Raw genomic sequence first — 25,315 nt, 5'->3', positions numbered from 1 at the left:
TTAAAAAATAAAAGTGTAGTTTTCCTGAAGTATTTAAGTGATTTTTCCTGAAAGAAATTTGTTAATAATAGAATTTTCCTCTATTTATAAAGTAAAACATGACAGGTTTTTAAAAAAAATAAATATATAAAATAGACAGTAAAAAGTTATATTCCGGGCCAGGTGTGGTGGCTCACCCCTGTAATCAGAGCACTTTGGGAGGCTGAGGTGGGCGGATCACGAGGTCAGGAGATCGAGACCATCCTGGCTAACAAGGTGAAACCCCGTCTCTACTAACAATACAAAAAATCAGCCGGATGTGGTGGCGGGCACCTGTAGTCCCAGCTACTTGAGAGGCTGAGGCAGGAGAATCACTTGAACCCAGGAGGCAGAGCTTGCAGTGAGCCAAGATTGTGCCACTGCACTCCAATCTGGGTAACAGAGTGAGACTCCATCTCAAAAAAAAAAAAAAAAAAAAAAAAAAAAAGGTAATACATTCCTGGGATTCTGTTTACTTCTTTCAAGAAAGAGGTTTTGGGTACCAGTGTCTTAGGTACATCTCAGTAGTGTAGAAACAGAACATCTGACCTTGGAACACCTTAAAAAGTAAATTAAAAATAAAAATTCTGAATAGTAGAGTGTTTTGCAACATCCAAGTATATATACAAGAATGTAAGGACAAACACCTCAGGTACGTCTTATTGACCAAGAACATGAACTTAGCTGCCATTGAACAATGCACTTTGGGCTGATGGGAGATTTCAGAAATGTCATGGGGAGTGATAGACTGATTGAGGATAATAATAGGGGCTTAGAGAACTAATCATCCCCCAGGTTCCAATTAGAGATATAATTGGCTGTTGTGGGAAGTTATGTTCAGCTCATAAGATTCCATGTTTCTACATGCTTTTCTTAATTTTCTTAATTTAGAAAACTTTTTTTCATAAAAATCTAATATATTTGGGAACTCATATATTATTTTGTGATTTGTTCTCATCTTACCCTAGTCACATATTGCAAAATTTTCTTCTGATATACTCTTCTGAAGTGGATTGATGGATATATTAGAATTTATTATACTATTTGCTTTATTCTTTCTTTCTTCTGAAGTATATCACCAGATACAATGTATGAGCCTGAATTAGTTGCTGATATTTATTTATTTATTTATTTGAGACAGAGTCTAGCTCTGTCACCCAGGCTGTATAGTGCAATGGTGCAAGCTCAGCTCACTGCAACCTCTGCCTCCCGGGTTCAAGTGATTCTCCTGCCTCGGCCCCCTATGTAGCTGGGATTACAGGTGCACGCCACCACACCCTGCTAATTTTTGTATTTTTTGGTAGAGACGAGGTTTCACCATGTTGGTCAGGCTGGTCCTGAACTGCTGACCTTGTGATGTGATCTGCCTGCCTCAACCTCCCAAAGTCCTGGGATTACAGGCGTGAACCACTGTGTCCAGCCACTAGTTGCTGATTTTGAGCAAGAAAATCATGAACATAAATGTGGAAAGATGGATGTTGTCAAATGAAAAAAGGCAGGTGTAAAATGCTACATATGGTATAATCTTATTTTGTTTAAAAAATTATATCTAATACATATATAACTTATATGTGTAAATTATATGTAGTATATGTACATTTTATAAATGTATATACATTATATGTATGAATAGAAAAAGATATGAAATAATAGACATAAAAGTCTAATTTCTGAGTGTTGGAATTTAATTTTTATTTTTCTCAAAGGCATTTCTAAGTCAAAAATAGTTTTTTACTAAGATACTTTTTAAATAGTAAAAGTCAATTAATTTTATGTTATAAAATAAAACATGACAGATATTTTTAAGAAATATATGAATAGACACTAAAAAGTAATATTAGGTATGAAGGTCATTAATAATTTGCAAAAGTATAATTCAGAAAAAGTTGTAATAATTCTGAACTTGTAACCCAATTACATAGCTTTAAATACAGAAAGTGAAAATTGAGAGACTTGAAAAGAGCTACAAATATACATAGTGGGATATGTTAACACATCTATTGAATTGATGTATCTCTTTAAGTAATTAATTTATGAAGAGACCAAAAAAATTTGAACAGCAAAACTAATGTGCTTTGATTGACCTAATAAAAGTATATAAAATCTTTCAACTAATGATTAGAAAATATGCACTTTCTGAAATGTGCATTAAACACTTAGGAAAATTAGCCACTTGTTTTTTTGTTTTGAGACAAGGTCTCGCTCTGTCACTCAGGCTGGAGTGCAGTGGTATGATGTCAGCTCACTGCAACCTCTGCCTCCTGGAGTTCAAGCGATTCTCATGGCTCAGCCTCTGGAGTAGCTGGGACCACAGGTGCTCACCACCACACCCAGCTAATTTTTCTGTTTTTAATAGAGACAGAGTTTCTCCACATTGGCTAGGCTGGTCTAGAACTCCTGGCCTCAAGTGATCCGCACGCCTTGGCCTCCCAAAGTGCTGGGATTACATGTGTCAGCCACCATGCCTAGCCTCAAGAAAAGATAGTTTCTAAGCCTAAGAAGTAGTGTCAAACTAATCATGCACTCTTACAATAGTGCTATTAAGTTAGAAATGAGAGAACAAGACAGTGAAATCCTACTTGTAATCTTCAAAAAAATAGAAATTAGAAAATCTGTACTAAAGGGTCATTTCACACACCTTACCTACAAATGTTGGAGAAGAGTATTTCAAGGGAAATTTATAGTTTTACATGCTTATAAAAGAGCAAATAACTGGCAATGAAGCTAAGTGTGCAGTTTAAGAAATTAGGGAAGAATAAAGTAGAAGAAATGAAGTAATACACGTACAAGCAGGAATGAATGAAACGAACTCAAAGAATTAATTACAGAGAATTAGCAAAACCAGAACTTGGTTCTTTGCCAGATAAAAAGTATGAAGTCTTGGCAAGATTGCAGAGGAAGAAAATAGAAAAAGCACAAATAAATAATAGTGAATATGGAAAAGGAAACAACCAGGCACAGCAGAGATAGAACTGAGAGACCACTTATGAATAAATTAATGACTAATATGGTTACAAGTTAGATAAAATAGACACTTTCCTAGAAAAACATAACAGAAAAAATTGATTTAAAAGGCAATCGAAAAACCTACATAGAAAGATCTATAGTAATTAAATAAACCAAGTGTTTACTTAAAAATCGATTCACACCAAGAACATAATCCCCCATTATTTTACTAGAGAATTCTACTAATCATTCAAAGAACAAGTATTTTTTTTTTTTTTTTTTGAGATGGTGTCCCCCTCTGTCACCCAGGTTGGAGTGCAGTGGCGCTATCTTGGCTCACTGCAATCTCCAGCTCCCAGGTTCAAGTGATTCTCCTGCCTCAGTCTCCCAAGTAGCTGGGATTACAGGCTCCTGCCACCACACCTGGCTAATTTTTGTATTTTTAGTAGAGACGGGGTTTCCCCATATTGGTCAGGCTTGTCTCAATCTCCTGACCTCAGGTGATCCACCTGCCTTGGCCTCCCAAAGTGCTGGATTACAGGCCTGAGCCACTGCGCCCAGCCCAATACTTACATTCTTATACAGACTTTTTGAGGGAATGGAAAAGGGGGCGGTGCTTTCTCACATTGTTTTGTAAGACTACTCTAACCTTGATGCCAAAAGCTGAAAATGGTAAAACAAGAAAGAGAAATTCTCGTTCAATCTTTCCTCTCAAAGATGCGCCAAACTTCACAAAATACTAGCAAATCCAGCCTCAACGTCTATGTATAAAAATGATAGGAAATGTCGTTAGGCTTTGGCTTTTTATTTACATCCAGTTCGGCAATCACTGGGCACTGGCATAGGGCACTCTGTTCCCCAAGCTAGAAATGGAGTGATAGACAAGGTTGATACTCTTTTTCCCCTCAGGGACGTGATTCTTAAATTGTGTCTTATCTTAGAAATGACTTTCGCGTGACAACTGGCTGTTCCTCGTGAATCTTCTCTCACCTTGTTCTGTACTTTGTTTTTTATGTCTATTTATTCACATACTACATTTCCTTTCTCATTTCTTTTCCTTGTTGATTTGAAAGCTGATCATTCTTGTTTTTATTCCTGGAGTTTCTTTGTGATTTTCAGCTATTTATGTGCACGCACATATATTTCTCTCTCTGCCTGTCTCTCTCAGCGCTGGGCTAGAAATTCCCTGTGGGGAAAAAAGAATATGAACGCAACAGCATCCGCTCTTCTCCCCACTCATGTTATCTTTGTTGATATCTAGATTTTAAGTCTGCCTTCATGTTAAGTTATTACTGTTTACATTATTTAATCTTCCTTGTCACAGAGTATCTTGGTATTAGCAACATTTAAACCAATTATCTAGCCTAATTCCTTATGCTTCCTTTCCTGTCTTTCCCTCCCGGCCCTCTTGGTCCTGCCCTTTGTCCATAGTCAGAAGACTATATCCATTTATTGATTTCTATGAAAATATTCCACAAGACCTGAACGTTTTGTGGCGCATGTAATGTAAACTTCTGGATACTATGAGATGTCACACAAACAGGCTTCCACCCGTGTGCTGACCGCACCTCACTTGCTCCAAAGTCAGTGCTTCTCTCACATCATGTCATCATGTCCCGTGGCCATGAGCAGGCCCTGGGAAGTGCTGCCTAGGTACCGGTTTCCTGCTCCTGAGAAAACAGTCCTGCCTGTCTGATTTCACCTTTCCCAGGGATCTTGTTAAATACAATGTCCTACCTCTGCCCTTGGCAGTGACTCCAGGACAGTGTCACCAGGACTGCCCATTTCATCCCTGTAGTAACATTGGGAAGTGAGTCCTAGTTGCCAGCCTGGAGTGGAGTGGTGGGAACAGTAAAGAAGTGAGTACATGGCCGTGGAGAAATTAAAAACAACAACAACAGTTATTCTGCTTGTTATTATTGCATATACCAGCATTTCTAAACAATGTCAGTGATAAAAATTAACTAGCCTTCCATTCTGGGCCGATCACTCCGCCTTCCTTGTCGTTGGTAAGTCGTTGGTAGGTACTTTTATGAACTCAATACACAGAGGGGGAATTAGGCTTAGAGAGGCTGTTGCCTCCTTTTCCCAGGTCTTACAGCTTGTAAGGTGTAGACACCATAGCAACTCATCTTGGAGGCTAATGTGCCATATTGGCTTCTGATTAACCCATTTTGGGAGGGTCTCTAGGATTTCCAGTTTATCTATTATTCCTTGTGTTTCTTGTGTATGAGCAGGGACTTACCGTAAATCCTAAATTTACTTACCATAATTCCCGAGGTGCAATCCCTTGATGTGACTGTACTTCAATTGTCCTAAACCTCCCTTGTGAAGCAGGTACACCGTTTCCCTGTGGTACAATAGCCCTGGGTCTGAAGGGTAACGGTGCGGGGATCCACCATCTTGTCCCGTGACTGTCCAAGACAGAGGCATGGCCTCCTTTTGTAAGTCCTTACTAAATGTTTATTTCTAAGAGACTAGATTTGTCAGCCTCCTCCTTCAAACTCTCAGCTTCCTTGGACTTTTGGGAGTAGGCTTGCATAGACCTGACCAGTGCGGAAAATAAGGGAAAGTACTGGTATTTGTACCAGGTATAGCTAATTCCAAAGTACTTAACAAATATACTATTGTGCCTTTTTGATGCCAATCAGGGTTTTCTAATAAGGGCAGCCCTTGACTTCTCTCTACCCCTCAATTAAATGCCATTGAGACATTATCGGTGAAAGCCAGTGCAGTCTGATCCCAACTCTAATGGAGTTTCACAGTCGGGATAGTGCATCTGTGTAATTCACTAGGAAAGTAATGCTAGTTTCAACTCATTATTGCCAAGGACTATTGACCAATTAGTTCCAATTCATTTGAAGGGGTAGTAGAAACTTAAGCTTTCCTGAATTCATAATAAACTATGGCTCTTGAAAGGAGAAGAGAGAAAATCAGAACATAATTAAACTGGTTCTCTCCAATCAGAAGTTAGTTTTGAAATCTGAACAAAAACTTAAAACAGCAGATTTCTGTGTTTTGAAAAAAATAATTTGCCAAATACCAGTTTATACTCTTTATAGTTCTGAAAGCAAACTATTGATTCAATTTTAAATGATCCACGAACTTCTACAAGTCAAATAGCATCTTATTAATAGAAAGAGGACATGATTTATATGTTACATGCCCCAAATTTAATCACATGAGATTGATTCTGTTTTATGGTGATGGCAGAAAATATGAAATTAGTAAATTTTTATTGTTTAAGTCTTGAAAATAAACATTGTTGTAGAACAGATCTAAGTCATGTAAATAAAACATTTATGGATTTCACTAACAGCTATCATCATTATTATTCATTAGGAATTATTAGGATGACTTTTAAATTGCTTATCTAATTCTTTGTTATTTTGCATTTCCACAAATGTCATAACACAGTGAACTATTTTGCCTTGGAACCGGCAGGAATTTAGAATTCCTAGAGAACTGGATTCAGATCCTCACCCTTGTACCTGCACGAAGGTAGGGACTATGTTTTTTCATCTCCAAGCTGAAGGAAAGCAAGATGGAACTGTGCAAAATGTTGTGAAAATTAAATACGACCTCAGTACATTTTGGGGTCTCAACTGTATCCCTGTATTAGTTTCCTAGGGCTGCTACAACAGAGTACTACAGATTGCATGGCTTCAAACCACAGAAATATCTTCTCACTGTTCTCGAGGCTGGAAGTCCGAATTCAAGGTGTCAGCTGCTCCCTCTGAAGGCTCTGGGGAAGGGTCCCTCCTTTCCCCTTCCCAGCCTCGGGTGGCCCCACGGCTTGTAGCTGCGTCACTACACCGCCAGCCTCTGTCTGCACGTTTGCTGCTTCCTTGTGTCTGTGTCCTGTGTTTTCTCTTCTTCTTAAAAGGATACCAGTCATTAGATTTAGGACCCAAATTAATCCAGTATGACCTCATCTTAACTGATCACATCTGCATTACCTTTGGAGATCCTATCTCCAAATAAGGTCACATTCTGGGCTTCAGTGTTGAGAGGAATTTTGGGGGAACACTATTCAACTCTCTATATCCAATTCCTAATTCTATTATGTTTTTATTTATGTTGTAACATGGTAATCTCTTTTGCCTTGGAAGGTGCTTGACTTTTGGGTTCCTAGAGACCTGGATTCAAACCCTCCCCTTGTGCATGAATGAAGGGCGGTGTAACTACTTTCTTCATTTGTGAATTGGAGAGAAGCAAGAGGTAAGGCACAGAAATGTTATAAAAATGAAATTATACAAGATTATGCATGGCACATGGAAGGAACTTAAATATTATTTTCCTGTTAAAATTTAGAACATTCTGTATTAAAATGTTTATTAGAATGATACATAAGTTTGTAGACAGCCTAATCTTTGATAAACCTAGTAAAATAGCATTTGTCCTATGTAAATAATGACTGTTTTGGAAATCTCACTTTTAAGAAGTTCTCCCTTAAATACAGTGCCTCCTTTAGTTATATGAACCATTATTAACTCTTCTGCCTCTTAGGCTTTTATTGAGGAAATAAAGCACTGTAGTAATTTTTCTTTATTAAATAATTTAAATTTGTAACTGTATAATATGAAATATTTCAAATGAAAATAACATTATTTATCAGACAAATGTCACATCAACCAGATTTGACAAATCTGGTTTAACATTTATCATAGTTTTTACAGATGTTTTAATGATTTTGCTTCAATTTAAGAAAGTAAAGATTTACATGTGCAACTTAACTCCGCACTCCCATCAGATCCCTTTCTTTTCCTTTTCTTTCTTTTTTTTTTTTTTTTGAGATGGAGTCTCACTCTATCGCCCAGGCTGGAGTGCAGTGGTGCGATCTCGGCTCACTGCAACCTCCACTTCCTGAGTTCAAGGGATTCTCTACCTCAGCCTCCCAAGTAGCTGATCTTACAGGCGCCCACCACCACACCCAGCTAATTTTTGTATTTTTAGTAGAGATGGGGTTTCATCATGTTGGCCAGGCTGGTCTCGAACTCCTGACTTCAAGTGATCCATCGGCCTAGGCCTCCCAAAGTGCTGGGATTACAGGCATGAGCCCCCCAACCAGCCCCATCAGATCACTTTCTTTCCATTCCTTAGGAAGTTATTCACAGAATTGCTTGTCACCAGCTCACACAACTCTAGACATGAACATAAACTACCATATATTAAAAAAAATCTATGTAGTCTATGTACATACACAGAAGAGAAATTGCTTTCTAAATATCTGTGACTAGTCTTAGTATACTTTCTTCACATTTTTGAAAATCCATGATCTGGCCAGGCACAGTGGCTCACACCTGTAATCCCAGCCTTTTGGAGGCCGAGGCAGGCGGATTAGGAGGTCAAGAGATAGAGACCACCCTAGCCAACATGGTGAAAACCCGTTTCTACTAAAAATACGAAAATTAGCAGAGCGTGGTGGCATGTGCCTGTAATCTCAGCTTCTTAGGAGGGCTGAGGTGGAGAATCTCTTGAACTCGGGAGGCGGAGGTTGCAGTGAGCCGAGATCGCGCCACTGCAGTCCAGCCTGGGTGACACAGAGAGACTCCATCTCAAAAATATAAAATAAAATAAATAAATAAATAAAGGCTGTTCTCTGGACTTTCTGTTTCAGCAACTTCATTGGTCTCCATTGTATGAATGCCACAGCGCCCTTGCCCAGTTCCCAACTGAGGGACAATTATAGAATCTCCCTTTTCTGCCTGCCTCACAGCAAGTTCTGTAATGAACACCCCAGTACGTTCTCCATGTGAATGTGTGGTCATCTCTAGACCTGCAATTGTTGGATTGTTGGATATTCTCATCTTTAATTTCATGGCTATTACTAAATTATTTTCCAAAGTAGAGGTACGAATGGGCATTCTCACCAGAATAATACAATTGCTATTCCCACATGTTCTTATCTACATTTGGTACTATCAAACTTGTTTCTTTCAATCAGATGACTGTAAAATATTATCTTTTTGATTTGATTATAAGAGAGTTTGAACATTTTAAAAATCTGTTTGTTGGCAGTATAGTTTTCAAGTTCTGTGGATGCCCGCTGTATCCTCTGAAAGTATATTGGCTGATTAACATTGACTAGTTTGTCTTTTCCTCGCCCCCATTTGTATGAGGTTAATGAAACATATATGTATGCTGTATAATATTCCTGTATTGGTTTTGCCTTGCAGATATCTTTCTCCAATCTGTGGCTCATCTTTTCTGGTCTTCACCATAGTTAATAAGTCATCTTGTAGGGCAAGAGTTTTCTTATGTATTTGGATTTCTCCTTTCAGTACTGATTTTCTCTTGGTTTCTCCTCGTGCACTAGAATCCTGTCTTTGTCAGAAGCCGCTAAGTGCCTGTCTTAGTCCATTTGTGTTGCCATAAGGGAATACCCGAGGTTGGGTAATTTATAAAGAAAAGAGGGTTATTTGGCTCACAGTTCTGCAGGCTGCACGAGAAGCACGGCGCCAGCATCTGCTTCTGGGGAGGGCTGCGGTCTGCTTCCACTCATGGCATGGGGTGAAGGGGGGCCAGCCTGTGGGGATCGCTTGGTCAGAGGAAACAAGACAGAGGATGGAGATGCCAGGCTCTTTTTAATAACCAGCTGTTGTTGGAACGAATAGAGCAAGAACTCACTCACCCCCCTCCCCGTAATAATCTATTCAATAGGGATTCACGCCATGACCAAAATCCTCCCCATTGGGTCCCACCTCCAACATTGGGGATTAAATTTCAACATGAGATTTGGAGGGGACAAACATTCAAGCTATTGCAGTGCCTTTTAGTCCTTCTAGGGCCGGAGCATTGGCATGGTTGACTAAATGAGAATGAAAGCCTGGTGATCTGGAACCTGGTTAAACTGGACTGGGTATGGCATCCTCTGTGCTCACGTTTTGACTGAGATATTTCTCTGGTTCTAATCTGGTTTTCAAATTCTGACTTCTGTCTCGTTCCTCACTGACCCTTAATTTTTCCAGAGCTTACCTTAGTAGCCAAAGAGTTTCAGAACTGCTCGAATTTGAGCCTAATTTTAGGTCTTTGCACAGCTCCAGGCAGGGCTGAACGGAGGAGGTGTCATTTACATTCACAATGTGTGTTTGGTCAACACAGATAATCTTTAAATGACTAACAATTTAATGCAAATTATTTCCCTTCATGTGATAGAAAGCAAATAAAGTAGTAAAGTTTAATGAAACACAGTCCTATAGTTAACTCTATGATAGCAATCTTTGCCTGACGGTACATTCCAGCACCCAACCCACTTCTTTTTCTCCTGGCAATATTAAATGACTTTATTCTTGAAACAGACCAATTATCCCCGAAAGGATAATAAATTAAAAACAAATGATTCTTTGCTATTTTAATTATCCTGGAGCTTGTATTTGGAGCACTAAACCTTCACACATTTAGTCCTATCCACACTGAATTTTTGGTCAGAAATGATATGTTTAGATAATAGAATATTTTGTTAGAAAAAACAGCTAAAAAGACATTGAGTTTAGTGTTTTGATCAACTTATAATATCTAATATTTGAATGAAAGCATGTTGCAGTTTTGCAAATATAGAGTTCATGGATTTTTATCAATGTCTATTTTACTGTCCAGTATTCCTGTCCAGGATTTTCAGCTCTTGCTCATATCAAGAGATGAAGAAGCCTGGGCACGGTGGCTCAGGCCTGTAATCCCAGCACTTTGGGAGGCCAAGGCGAATGGATCACTTGGGGTCAGAATTTCAAGACCAGCCTGGCCAACATGGTTGAAACCCTGTCTCCACAAAAAATAAGCCAGGCATGGTGGCGGTCGCCTGTGATCCCAGTTACTTGGGAGGCTGAGGCAGGAGAATTGCTTGACCCTAGGAGGCAGAGGTTGCAGTGAGCCAAGATTGTGGCACTGCACTCCAGTCTGGGTGTCAGAGTGAGACTCCATCTCAAAAAAAAAAAGAGATCAAGAAAATGAAGAATTTGGATGTAGCATATCACTGTTTTGTCTAGTACTAGAAAACCTTAGAAAAATTAATGAGCTGTGTAGTTTATTGATTTATTTGAGATCTACAGCATAATTTTAATATGAGCGTTTGTTTTGATCTTTGAAATGAGGTAAGTTCTTCCATGTGTGTCCAGAATTTCCAAAAATATGGACATATTTACCTGTATCCGCCTTCAGCTGTGCCTCATATCTGTTCACCATTTCTCATTTCTTTTAGGTAGTCTCTATAAGTGGTAACCAAATGACCTAATTAGAATGAACTTCTGCAAAGCCATCAACATTCAGGAAATGCTATAAATAGATTGATTTGATTGGTTAGCTGTTTAATTAAATAATGTAACTGTTCTCTTATTCATTCAGCAGGCATTCTTTGAACTGTTGTTACTTGACACATGCAGGACAACTGAAAAGAAAGACAATGGCTACATGGATTAGGTACACACGTATTTCCCATTATCCAGATTTGTTTAGTTACTGAGTTTGGATTGAGAGAGTTTAGATAGCCACAGATGTGTGTATTTGACTATTTAATGATAGTAGATGTGAGACATGCTTGCACAATCACAAACATTGTTTAAAATACCAAATTGCTTTTAGCTTTCCCAGTGTGCAATTATATATTCTAACTGTGTTGCAACAACCTTTGCTATTCTCCATTCGTTTTTGTTAGAGTGAAGAAAAAAATTATAATTAATAAAGATCTGATTTTCAGGTCATGCTTTTAGCTTGTTGACTTGGATAGATTTACTTTTTCCACAGAAACACCAACAAACCAGGCAAGAGATGTAGATTTGCAACAACATTGGGAATATAAATTGATATCTTTCTAATCTCTTTGAAGAATCATGGACTCATTTCGACCATTTACAACAAACAGAAGTGACTGATAGTTGGCTGGCTTGTCATAGAGCAGAAAGACAGCAACACAAACAGCAAGGTAAGGAGTAAGCAGAGGCTTCTCTCTACTCGCTCTGTATCCCCCGCCGTATTAGTCCATTCTCACATTGCTGTGAAGAACTGCCTGAGACTGGGTAACTTTTAAAGAAAAGAGGTTTCGTTGGCTCATGGTTCCACAGGCTGTACAGGAAGCATGGTTTGGGAGGCCTCAGGAAGCTTAAAATCATGGCTGAGGGTGAAGGGGAAGCAGATATGTCCTGCATGGCAGGAGCAGGAGGGAGAGGGGCAAGGGGGAGGTACTACATACTCTTCCACAATCAGATCTCGTGAGAATTCAGTCACTATCACAAGAACAGCAAGAGGGAAATCACCCCCGTGATCTAATCACCCACCACCAGGCCCCTCCTCCAACACTGGGGTTTACAATTCGACATGAGATTTGGGTGGGAACACAAATCCAAATCGTGTCACCCCCCGACCCCTATTAGAGACTTGGGATTTGAATCAACAAAAAATCCTGCAGTTCACTTTTTATGTGGATAATACATTGGAGGCAGATAATTTTCCCACTTCTGCCTCCTTGTCACTTCCTTTTTCCTTTGAATCAGAACATAACAGCGTCCAGTAATGCAGCGTTGCCCACGTGTGAAATGAAGCAGGAGTGGCATAGTGCAGTGAGAAACAGGCATGGACAGCCACAGGAAGGACGGGGCTTCAGGCCACATTAAGGTATGTACTTTCATTGATTACTTATAGCTAAAAATCGACTTTAAGTGCTTTCCAATTACTTGAAAGAAATTTCCTTTTTACCATTCACTTAGGCAATAGAAGGAAGGAGAAAATCTTATCTCGCAGAACTATACTATATAAACACCTGAAAATGTCAAAGATTTGTTTAAAGGGTACAACTTACCCTTTAGCTGAAATGAAGTTGGGAGGACAGACTGCTGCTTTCAGTGATGGTATGTTAGGTAATTTAGAATCCCTTACCCTGCTGAGAAAAGTAGCCAAGCTGGTGGGGAAAACCTCTTTGAAAGCACAGAATGGCTAAAAATACATTGAAAAATTACCTACCAAAATTTGAGACACAGAAATTCAGAAAAGGGATCCCTGTTTCTAGGGGGTTGTTTGCTGACTGCGGATTATAGAAATGTACAGATGGAAGGCTGGGTAGCGTCTCCAACAAACTCCCAAGGCTGGGTGAGCGACTGAAATTGGAAGCCAGAGGTCATTAATATAATGATAGAGGATCCTGGTAAAACCTCCAGGCTTTTGAGTTGAGATGCTGAGAGCTGAAGCTTACAAACAAGAGTAACGGGGTAACACGGTCCTCGCAACGACTGCATCCACACTTTCCAGGACCAGTCTGGTGGGGTCCTGCACCTCTAGGACCCCAGTCAGGAATCCTCTCTGGAGGAAAATAGCATTAACCAGATATAGGACTGCATCAAACGGTGTAGGTGACAAGACAGTGTACATTAGAACCCACTCATAATAAAGGAGCCATAAAACTTCAAGTTTTAATATAAACCAATACAGACTTCAATATAACTGTGATTATTGCACTCAAAAGATGTGAAATACAAGACTGAGAGTCTCAGCAGAGAATTGTCAACTCTAAAAAGTATAATCAAGATCAAGTTTTAAGTCTGAAACATAAAATAACTGAAATTAAGAACTCAGTCTACAGTTTTAATAGCTGTTTATTAATACATAGATAAGAATAGGCTATATATGTGTCTAAATATGCATGTATCTCTGTGTGTATATATATAAAATATATATGTATGTATCTTTCTATATATAAATATAGAGAAGAAGGGATGGATGGGGAGAGAGACACAGAGAGAGAAGTACCAAAGAGAGTAATTACATCTAGAATATAGTGAGAAAGTCCAAAAGGTAACCAGAAGAGGTGAAAGATAAAATTGGATGGTAGCAATATTTGAAGTTACTATGGCTGAAAATTTTATAAAACTGGAGGAAGTCAACCAATCATGGACTTAAAAAGGTCTACATACAATAAATACAATAAACATGACATAAATCACATCTAGGCATACCATAATAAAACCAGAAAAACAAAGACAAAAATAAAATGTTAAACTCAAGAAAATATACATTTTTACAGTAACAAGGTTTTAGACATCTACCTGGCTTCTTTTTTTGGTAACATCTTTACTGAAATGTGTTTATATACCATGTAGTTTACCTATTTAAAGTGTGTAACTTAATGATTTTTTTAGTATATTTACACAGTTTTGCAATCATCAACACAACTTCTAAACATTTATACCCCATATCCCTCAGCTGTCACCCCTAATCCTTCTGTCCCCAAGTCCTATGTAACCACTCATCTACTTTCTGTCTGTATCATTTCCTGTTTTGGAAATTTCACATAAGTGGAATTATGTAATCTGTGGTGTTCTCTGGCTTCTTTCACTTAGCAAAATGTTTTAAGTTTCATCTACATTGTATCAGAACTATGAAGTTCTGAATCCTTTGTATGACTGAATGATATTCTATCTTGTTTATCCATTCATCCTTTGATGGGCATTTGGATTGTTTCTACATTTTGGCTATTATGAATAATGCTGCTGTGAATATTTGTTTATAATTTGGGGGTGAACATATGTTTTCACGTATCTTGGGTAAATAATGAAGAAGTAAAATCGCTGGGTCCATGATAACTGTATGTTTAGCCTTTGGAGAAACTGCTCAAACGTTTTCCAAAGTCGTGGTTCAATTTTACATTCTCATCATCAGTGTATGAGGGTTCTGGCAACACTTGTTGTTCCCTATTTTTTTTTTAATATAGTCATTCTAGTGGATGTGAAATGTCTCTTCTTAACATGATAAATGGAAGTCAGAAGTCAATGGAATAATAGATTTAAATAAAATAATGTCTGTAGAATTCAATGTTTACTTCAACAACAATGTGCTTAAAAATTCATTTGAAAGAGAAAAAATTTTAAAAATTGATACAAATTATTATCGGCACATCTACACTAAGAGAAATATTAAGCATATTCTTTTCAGAGAAGGAAAATATATATTCCCAGATGAAAACTCAAATGTGCATGGGGGCTGGGTGCGGTGGCTCATGCGTATAATCCCAGTACTTTGGGAGGCTGAGGTGAGCAGATGACCTGAGGTCAGGAGTTCGAGACCAGCCTGGCCAACATGGTGAAACCCCGTATCTACTAAAAATACAAAAATTAGCCAGATATGGTGGTGCACACCTGTAGTCCCAGCTACTCTGGAGGCTGAGGCACAAGAATCAGTTGAACCCAGGAGGCGGAAATTGCAGGGAGCCCAGATCGTGCCACTGCACTCCAGCCTGGGTGGCAGAGTGAGACTCCGTCTCAAACAACCAACCAAAAAAGAAACAAATGTACATGGGTGGCTTTCTTTAAATGTCTGTGTCAAGGACACGCCCCTCTGTGTTCACATTCAGTTCGAATGTAGTGACATCTGGCATCTGTGATTCTCAAGCTGATCTCTGGTTGAATTTCAACAGCATAGAATGAGAAAAGAAGAGATCCTGAGGAATATCACCGTTAAGAGAGAAAGGTGTCCAGAATGGCTAGGAGAAAACTTAAGAGGAGGTGGTGTTTTAGAAGCAGAGGGAAGAGAGCATTTCAGAAAAAAAAATAGATTAAGTAAGTACAAAATATATTTTTTTCATTTTACATAAAGACACCCTGAGTGACATTTTTGAAAGCAATTTTAGATGATGAGTGAGGACTAAAGACAGATCGTGTGTGTGTGCATGCGCGTGGTGTGTGTGATGTGTGTGTGCATGTGTGTGGTGTGTGTGGTATGTGTGCACCTGTTTATGTATGTATGTGTGTGTGCGTGCATATTGGTGTGAGTATTGGTGAGGCTGTTGAAGTAAAGATAGTGAGTAGCAGCATCTCCTGCATACACTGTTCCTGGGAGGAAGCTTATATTCCTTCCCCCAGATTAATTTTTTTAAAAAAGAAGGAAGTGGAAAGAGAAAACCAATCAGTGGCTTTGCATAGTCAATATAAAGGAAGCCCTGTGTAAATGTGCTAAGTATGAAAAGAAAAGACCTCATGTTTTAGAAGATATTGAGAATAGTAATAATCAATATGAGGTCACTTTTATAGGTAGGAAAAAAAGGTCTGTGGAAAAGTAACAAAATAATAAAGAGAGAGGACAGGCGGACACTGATGAGCTGGAATAAAGGCATCGGACCTCAGGTCACCTGACAACAAACCAAGGAAAACAGGTTGGGAACAAAAGAACCATTTTACAATCCACATCTCCTTGCATAATTTACTTAAACCATATAAATGATAGAAAAAAACTATTAAAATGATTCTTGGTGGATTAGGAGGAAAGAAATGGGACACTGCGTTGTAATTATATCTCTCTGCTCTTGCAACAGATGTTCAATAGGAAGCCCCAAATGTTTGTTGCTAGTTGTTATGCGTGACTCAGAGCAGAACAGCTTGTCTGAGCTCCCGGCCCAGAATACTGCAGTGTGAAAATAGGCCACAGGCATCAAATTCATTGTGATTATTGTGAGTAGACACTGCTAACAGTACCCTGGGGCTTGTGGATTAGGTAACTTTTCTATCTCTAACCTAGGAATAAATTACTCTGTATGTCATTTTGCATAATCAAAATGCAATACCATATGAATTGTCAACAGACATATAGCACAAAAGCGTTTGAGGATATATGAATATGTCAGGAGCATATGTTTTCCATGGATTCATGTGAAATTGCTAAGGTGAAAATGGCTAATGTTTATTCACTGGTTAGTTTTTGAAGTTTTAGAGGCAATATTGACTAGGATTCATGCAAACAAAATCAAAACCTGTTATATACTACTATTCTGTGTTGATAACATTCCCACTATGACATTTTTTTTAACTAAATAAAAGTACTATTTTAGAAAGGGAAAAAGATTGATTTGGAAAATAATGTAGGAGGAAGGTAAATTTTAAAATAATCACTCAAAGAGGAGCCCTTAATGGAAGACTATGGAAAAATTAGAATCGGGAAAATCAACAAAATAAAAAAAAAATCCCTTTTGTATATCTAAACACATCCCGTAAACATAATGTATTTAAAACAAATATGTTCAGTGAGATCCTAAATTAATAAAATATGGAAAAGGTTATACAACTCTTATTATCAGCTTAATAAATAACTAAATTTTGACCTGTTTAAAGGAATGTACTACCAATATGCCATTAAAATTTGTAAAAATAATCTCTTAAAGAGAATTTCTTTAATTGGATAAACTAAAAACTGTAGTATAATTTTCATAGCCAGTGTTACACAGAAAGGATTTACTTCTCATACCACTTCACAGGAAAAAGTCCTGGCACTATTTGGCTTCAAAGGAATAGTCAGTATGTCTACTAGATACAGAAAAAAGATAATTTCCATTGATTTATGAAGTTACTCAGGAGATGAAACTTACTTTGTCAGCGAAACCTCGGTTTGCTATGATGATCACATTTAGAGAGAAATTTTTACCTTTGTTAAGCGGCCGACCATTAATTAAATAGTCATATTTTATCATAAAATTATACGATATTATTAAAATTCTCCTTATCACCAAACTACTGGGGTTTGTTTATCTGTAGCCTCCAAAACTCATCTTGAAATTTATTCCTCCACGTGGCAGAAGTGAGAGGTGGGGGCGTTTGAAAGGTGATTGGGTCCTGAGGGCAGAGTCCTCAGGAAGGGATTAATCCATTCATAGATGTGTGGGTTAATGGATTAGTGGGTTGTCACAGGAATGGGACTGGTGGCTTTATAAGAAGAAGAAGAGAGTACTGAGCACATGAGCACGCATGGCCACCTTGCCATGTGGTGCCCACTGCTACCTCAGGACTCTGCATACGAAGAAGGCTCTCACCAGAGGTAGCCTGACTTGGACTTCTCAGACTCCATAACTGTAGGAAATAAATTCTCTTTCTTTATAAATTACCCAGTTGCAGGTATTCTGTGATAAGCAACAGAACACGGACTGAGACAAAAGAAGTTTCCAGAAACATTTAGTTTTAGTTCTTTGTAAACACAATTACCTAGTTTTTAAAATGCATTTTCCTTCACCTTCTCACCTTCTCTCACTTTTTCTATTATGTGTTTTATTTCCCTGGCGCAATTTTTTGTGGGGAGAGATGGCAGTCAAGAACACAGGCACTGCTCCTGCCCTCCTGCAGCTCACGGTCCCATGGGAGATTCAGACAGTAATGAAGAATTATAATTACAGTGAGAGCTGTGAAAAGGGAACCCTCTCCCTGATGCTTGCAAGGCTTTTAAGCCCTTGAAGGTACAGCGTTTCTGCTGACCCCTGTGGCTTTGATTCCCAAGGTTACTGGTTGTCTCCTTTCTTTTTTTCCCCAAATCTTGTCCAGACCCCTGGCCTTCAGCCCGTTTAGGAACTAGGTGGTGGTGGTCGTGGTGTCTTTTTTCTTTGTTTGTGTTTCTCTTCAGCTGCATCTGTTTCTATTAGAAAAATATGATGGTTTTAATCAGTTTTTAAAACAGAAAATAACCTCTGCTTGAAATAAATTTTCCTTTCTTCTACTGGGCATCTTAAAAAACTACTTCTTGGAAGTTCGCTTCATCAATTTCTATTTTGTGGATAGTTTCTATGTCTTTATATAAAACTTTGTTTTCTTTTTCAGGACCCTGAGCCTCACACTTAATTCTATACTGTGGATTTCTCATTGCAGTTTATTTTTATTTTATTTTATTTATTTATTTATTCATTTATTTATTTATTTATTCATTTATTTATTTATTTATTTATTTTGAGACAGTGTCTCGCTCTGACGCCCAGGCTGGAGTGCAGTGGCTGGATCTCCTCTCACTGCAAGCTCCGCCCCCCGGGTTCACGCCATTCTCCTGCCTCAGCCTCCCGAGTAGCTGGGACTACAGGCGCCGCCACCACGCCCGGCTAATTTTTTGTGTTTTTAGTAGAGACGGGGTTTCACCGTGTTAGCCAGGATGGTCTCGATCTCCTGACCTTGTGATCCCCCCGCCTCGGCCTCCCAAAGTGCTGGGATTACAGGCTTGAGCCACTGCGCCCGGCCTGCCATTGCAATTTCTACACTGGAAATATTGTCACTTAAAAAACATTGATCCCTTCTTATGTGTAAAGTGTTGTAATTTCACTGTATTTAATAGAACACTGAAAAGAGATATGAGTGGCCTTTCTGTGATCCTAACCTTGTTTTAGAGAAATAATTCTGAAATAAACTAACAAATTATGCTCTGTATTGGAAGTGTTCTTAATACCATCATGCAGAGAATGGAATGATTTACATACAGTATATGCCCAGTAGGGTTTACACAGTGCGGTTTGTCACATTGCCACTAGATGGCAGTGATGATGAGCATGGACCGCACGTTTACACCAGCCCTACAACCACCTGAGCTTTTAGTCCTTTTTGTTTACTGTGATGCTGTTGTCACCATGGCACTGACATTAGAAATATATTTTTCTTCAGTAAGTTAGCAGCTTTACTGAGCTCTTATGATGTACTAGGCAATGAGATAAGCCAGAATCCCTATTTTATAGATGAGAAAATGGAAATCCGGGAAAATAAACTGAAAAGTCAAAAGCCGATAAGGCAAAAAATGAATTTAAGTTCAAAACGAAGTCTGTTTGATTCTAAACCAACTCCCTTTTCTCCTGAGTACTTGAAATAGGATCGTGTCTGATACCTCTCGGAATTCTCACAAAGCCTTGGAAACACAGAGTAAAAATGAAAATAGTTTTTTGAATGAATTGTAATTCTATCGCTTGACTTTCTTTAGACCCAAAAATTAATATGTTTTACAGTTCTCTAGATTTGTCTTTATCTTTGGGACTTACTTTTAGGGTTTGGTGATTATATCTTTTGTAATGATTGATAGAGCCATATAAAATTCGTTAATAGATTCAAATACTTACAAGCGTAAACATTACAAATTAGCATGTGAGGAATTATTATACATTTTTAAGTAGAACTTTTGACGGATATAATAAGATACCCAAAATGATCATAGGATGTATCTAATATTTTAATACAACATTTTTAATTTCTTAAAATGAGAATTATAAAAACAAGATACACAATCTAATTTCCTTTGGGATTACATCTTGCAAAATAATCTAATTTTGTTTTAGGCCTCAGTTACCCATTGATTAGATTTTCCCATGCTATTAGTTTCCTATTGGTATTCAATTTATTAATAAAAAGTGGATTATTCTTAAATAGAAAATGAACCTTGATAAGATTATATATTTATATAATGAGATAATAAAGCACCATAAATGTGCTTAATGCAATAAAATGTATTCTTTAGAGGTGTGTCCAGTGGCATCATGTGCTCTTTCAGAAGCGGATCTGTTGTTTATTATATCTTACCCTTTCAGATAACCTTCATGAATTATTAAATCTTTTTTTCAAATTTGTAAATTAATGCTGCAGTCACCTAAGTCACTAAGACTGTATTTCCCAAATGCAGAAAGATAGAGGAAAAGAGAGGGTATCTTGGAAGTTCATGTTTTCCTGTAACAATTTATTATAAACATAGGTCCCTCTCATTACATAGTTTTAACACATTATTTTCATTGGATTATTTAATTTCAATATCAAAATTTATAAATATCAAAAAATGTTAAACACAAGTTCTTTTTGGACATGAAGTTGTCCTTCCCCACTGTTTTATAAGCAACAGGAATCATCCTTACTGGGTAGATAGAAATGTGACTCTTTATATGGCTCTCCAGGATATATGCTGTTTCAGGAACCATACCAATACGCATACCCTAAATAGTGTATGAAAGCACTTGTCACTCTAATAGCTTCATTTTGCCTATTGTCTAAATACATATGGGTTGTACTTGTGTCCACTTACATCTCACCAATTTAGGAAAAAAAAAAATCACCAGCTACAATGAAATAACAGAGACCAGATTTCAACTTCTACCTTGAACAAGTGGAAAACTGGGCAAAATGCATAAAACGATAGATTTCAGATGTTGGCCAACATTGCTAAGAGATGGCGAATAAACGAGACAAGGCTTAGAAGTGCCGTGTGCTTCCTGGAGAGTTTCTGGTCTGCAGCACAGGAGGGATCCAAAGAGAGTCCAGTGAGCTCCCTGACTTGGGGAAACTGAGTTCAGAACTAGAGGAGCCACAGTGGCCGGAATTTGCAGGACAAAATGCTGGAGAGGGAAAGAGGTCTGGAGATTTGTAGAGTGCTCTCCTCTGGTCTTTGATTTAGCACTGGATGAGCATGGGTGGGTGGGATCTACTGAGAGTCTGGAAGGAGCCATCAGAAAGGAGCAGCCAAACAATCCCCACAGCTCACACCGTGTGTGTGATACAGCATGTGCAGTTACACAATGTGTGTTATACAGTGTGTGCAATTGTGATACAGTATGTGTGCAGTCACACTGTGTGTGATACAGTGTGTATAGTTATGCTGTGTGTGTGTGAGATACAGGGTGTGCAATGACACTGTGATACAGTGTGTGTGCAATTACACAGTGTGTGATACAGTGTGTGTGTAATCACACCGTGTGTGATGCAGCGTGTGCAATTACAGTGTGATTGTGTGTAATCACACTGTTTGTAATGGAGTGTGTACAATTACACCATGTGTGTGATACAGTGTGTGCAATTCACAGTGTGTGTGGAGTTACACAGTCTGTGATACATTGTGTGTAATTACACTGTGTGTAATAGCATGACCATACAAATGCATTCATGCAGGTTTACACGAAATGGAGAGCACAGACCTCCTAACACATGGGCCACTGAGTAGAATCTCAGAACAGTATTGCTTTAATGGGGCTACAGAAGTAGCACCATACTATAGGCTGCTGGTTCCAACCAAACAAATCTTAATAGCATACCTAAAAGACAAAAATGATTCTAAGTAACTTAATCGTGGCTCAGAAAAAGAGTTCAATATTTAAAAGAATATGAAAAATGTAGCAACCACACAGTAAAAAAAAATAAAAAACAAAAAAACTAGTGCCCAACATCCAATTAAAAATTACCAAGCAGTCAAAGAAGCAGGAAAGTACGACCTACAGCCAGGAGAAAAACTTACCCAGTAGAAGCAGACACATAAATAATTCAGGTGATATCACCGTCAGAAAACAACGTTAAAACAACTACTATAAACATACTCGTGTTTAAGAAGGTGGAAGAAATGTTAACATGATGATCAAAGAACTGGACTATATAATGAAGCCAGAGATCAAACTTCTAGAGATGAAAAATATAATGTCTCTAGTAAAAAATGCTGATATAATTAAAGGCAGGTCACTGTGGAAGCAAAGATTAATTAACTTTTATGCACAATAATAGAAGCTATGCACTGTACGAAGCAGAAAACGCCTGGAAAAGCATGAAGTGTGTGCGTGAACTCAAAGACAACAGCAAACGGCTTAGTAAAACTGGAGTCCAGAAAAGAGGAGGGTACAAGGTGAAAGAAAAAGAAATGTGAAGAAATCATAAGCCATGTTTTTCCAAGTTTGATGAAAACCCAGAACACCACAGATCCAAGATACCCAACAAAGCACAAGAAACACGGAGAAAACTGAACAAACCCTACGACATCCAGGAAAAAAGTACATACACAGGAACATATATAAAAATAAGAACACACTCTGAGTAAAAAACTACCAAGTCAGCCGGGCGCGGTGGCTTACCCCTGTAATCCCAGCACTTTGGGAGGCCGAGGCGGGCGGATCACGAGGTCAGGAGATCGAGACCATCTTGGCTAACACGGTGAAACCCCGTCTCTACTAAAAATACAAAAAATTAGCCGGGCCTGGTGGTGGCGCCTGTAGTCCCAGCTACTCGGGAGGCTGAGGCAGGAGAATTACTTGAGCCTGGGAGGTGGAGGTTGCAGTGAACTGAGATCACACCACTGTACTACAGCCTGGGTCACAGAGTGAGACTCTTTCTCAAAAACAAGCAAACAAGCAAAAAAGAGTACTAGAAATGATAAATATGTAGGTAAATACGGCTTTTCCCTTTGTATTTGGAATCTCTTTAAACGATAATTGCTATTAAAAATAATATATTGGGGGTTTGTAATATATATAAAAGTGGAATCTGTAACAAAGAAATATAACTAGTAACATAAAATGTAATTATTAATATTATTCAAATAATCCCTAAGAAGGTAAAGAAAAAGGGGGAAAAGGACAATGACCCTATAGGGCAAGCAGAAAATATGTAGCAAGATAATAGCTTAAACCCAACCCTAATAATGCATGCATTAATCATTGTAAGTGGTCAAAATGAGAAAAAAAAAAAAAAAAAAAGACCACCCGCTTCACATAATTCGAAGTAACCCATGAGGCAAAGAAGAAATTACAGGACAAAATGCCTAAGCTTCTAGGCCCTCTTAGAGAATTTTGCACAAAGGACAATGACATAAATGACGCTGAATGAAGTACAGGACAAAATCAATATGCATAATTATTAATCACATATAATGAGAGCACAAAATCAGAGTGGAAAATATTGAAAATAATCACACAAAGAAAAATGTATATGAAGATGAAAAAAGCCTCGAGGGTTTGGCATGGGAATGACTTTGGTGGAGCACGGACAGGGATAGTGTAATAGTCAGCGTTCTCTAGAGGGACAGATCTAATAGTATATGTATTATATAAAATATATATAATATAAACGATATTATTAAAAATAAACTCCCCTTTATATTCTATTCTCTCTCTGTATATATATGTATGTGGCAGCAGACAGGGAGGTGTTTAGATCAAACTAGCTCTGCACCACATGCGAGAGTGCCTGTATATATATAATATATATTTTCCTCCATAACTGTAGGAAATAAATTCTCTTTCTCTATAAATTACCCAGTTGCAGGTATTCTGTTACAAGCAACAGAACATGGACTGAAACAAAAGAAGTTTCCAGAAACATTTAGTTTTAGTTCTTTATAAACACAATTACCTAATTTTTAAAATGCATTTTCCTTCACCTTCTCACCTCTCACTTTTTTTGCTATGTGTTTTATTTTCCTGGCACAATTTTTGAGGGGGAGAGATGGCAGTCAACAACACAGACACTGCTCCTGCCCTCCTGCAGCTCGCGGTCCTATGGGGGAGTCAGACAGTGATGAAGAATTACAATTATGGTGAGGGCCTCCTCCCTGATGCTGGCAAGGCTCTTAAGCCATTACAGATTAGCATGTTGTTAGTAGAGACGGGGTTTCACCGTGTTAGTCAGGATGGTCTCGATCTCCTGACCTTGTGATCCACCCGCCTCGGCCTGTCAGAGTGCTGGGATTACAGGCGTGAGCCACCATGCCTGGCCGCAAACTTGCAAACTTCTTGAAAGGGCTTGCAAACTTCTTTAAAGGGTTGCGTTTAGGTTTTGGGAGCTGCTTCCTCTGTTGCACCAAGAGCCGGAAGTGTCTGGCAGTTCCATTTCCCTCCAGGTAGGCCATTTCCAATGGCTGACTGCTGAAAGGGGATGAAAGCCCAGCTTCTTTGCTTCCACATGCACCCAACTCCACAGTGAAATGTATGTTCTGAAGCTTCTCGTGGGATCAGGCTGAGCCTTGAACTTTACCTTGTTTGGCTTATGTCCCCTCCTTTTCCTGCTTCTTCTACTTCCTACTACTAGGCATAACGTGTTAATAAATTACTTGCATAGAAATCCTTATTTTAGAATCTGCTTCTGGGGAATCTGAGCTAAGACTATAAAAATGTTTTGCTAACACATGTCGGTAATGTAGAGTATCTATTTAGAAGAAAATCAAATTATACCCCCATTTTTCCCCATACAGAAGAATTTCTAATAAAGAACTGAATACTGTATTTTAAAAATCAAATATAAGTAAATAATTTATATAATCTTAGGATAGTCGTCTTTTCTAGGCATCAAATCAATGTCCAAGAGAAAAAATAGGAAATAGAACCACAAACTAATATAAAGTTTTCTAACAAGTAAAAGATGTTTTATGTTAAAAAGGATGAAAGACAGATTTTTAAAATATACGCAAGGCTTTAAAATGGGTTACATAAATTATATACAAAAAAAAAAACCCTAAAAATAAAAAATCAACCAGGTAACCCAAAATGAGAAAAGATTTGTACATTTAATTCACAAATGGAATGTACTATACCACATTAATGAAAAAATGCAAATTAAAACTAAATATTCTGTGAATAGAATATTAGAAAAAATTATGATTGGCAAGAGGATGTAAAAATACACACTTATATCCACTTCTGCATAGAGAGAATTATATTGGTCAGTATCCATCAATATTTTAAATGTGCAAACCTATACCTCAGGAATGCCTCTTCTAAGAATTTATCTTACAGAAATATTTGCAAGATTGGAAAGATATATAAATACACAGAACCAATTGGAAATTAATTAAATGCGATACTGAGTAACTGATTGGATGTAATTTAAAGTTTCATTAATTGAGGAAA

The 25,315-nt window shown here is 38.1% G+C and overlaps 1 long non-coding RNA gene across 1 annotated transcript; it reads left to right on the top strand.

Annotated features, from left to right (window-relative positions):
* The first annotated feature begins 3,442 nt into the window (after window positions 1-3,442).
* On the top strand, window positions 3,443-18,667 carry LOC103879090. The gene is made up of 8 exons (XR_002518235.2): window positions 3,443-6,465; window positions 6,587-6,684; window positions 7,077-7,185; window positions 11,305-11,379; window positions 11,786-11,881; window positions 12,450-12,570; window positions 15,362-15,503; window positions 18,654-18,667. It is a non-coding gene; the product is annotated as an uncharacterized LOC103879090 (long non-coding RNA).
* The last annotated feature ends 6,648 nt before the right edge of the window (window positions 18,668-25,315 follow it).

This window comes from Papio anubis, chromosome 15 (assembly GCF_008728515.1).
Source record: "Papio anubis isolate 15944 chromosome 15, Panubis1.0, whole genome shotgun sequence".
NCBI lineage: Eukaryota > Metazoa > Chordata > Mammalia > Primates > Cercopithecidae > Papio > Papio anubis.
The sequence above is the reverse complement of the archived record's forward strand: the minus strand, read 5'-3'. Positions and strand labels throughout refer to the sequence as shown.